The following is a 644-nucleotide window of genomic DNA, read 5'->3' as shown; positions in this document are numbered from 1 at the left end:
AGAGAGAGAGAGAGAAAGAGAGAGAGAGAGAGAGAGAGAGAGAGAGAGAGAGAGAGAGAGAGAGAGAGAGGAGAGAGAGAGAGAGAGAGAGACCTGTGGAGGACAGAGGACAACTTTGTGGAGTCAGTTTTCTCCTTCCATCTTAACATAGGTTCTGGGGACCAAACTCAGGTCATCAGGCTTCTGCAGCAAATGCTTTACTCACTGAGCCATCCCAGGGGTTCATATTTCAGAAATATTCACAAGTCATACTGCATGCTGGCATACATGCTGTGCTCCATCGTGCACAACTATGTGCTGGAGAATTCTTCCACTGGTAAAAAGCCATGCTGACCACCAACCAGGAGCATGGAGACACAAGTCTGTCCTTCATAAAACACCAATCTCAGAGATTTAAATGACTCCCGACAGCAAGGAATGGGTTTTGTTCTGCGTTAGAAACACACTGTGTACTCCAACGTGCTTCTGCTAGCATACCACATACATCTGCATATTTTCTGGCTTTGATTCCACCTTTTCTATAAAGTGTCATATTATTGTAGAGAAAGTGAAGTGTAATGACCAAAGCTGCAAATCACTTTAAATTTTTTCATCTCTCTATATTAAGTAGCTTTCTGCTAAGGCAGGCAGTTTTCGGTACCCAA

The sequence above is a fragment of the Grammomys surdaster genome, unplaced genomic scaffold (assembly GCF_004785775.1).
Source record: "Grammomys surdaster isolate TR1022 unplaced genomic scaffold, NIH_TR_1.0 125807, whole genome shotgun sequence".
NCBI lineage: Eukaryota > Metazoa > Chordata > Mammalia > Rodentia > Muridae > Grammomys > Grammomys surdaster.
Note: the sequence above shows the minus strand (reverse complement) of the source record.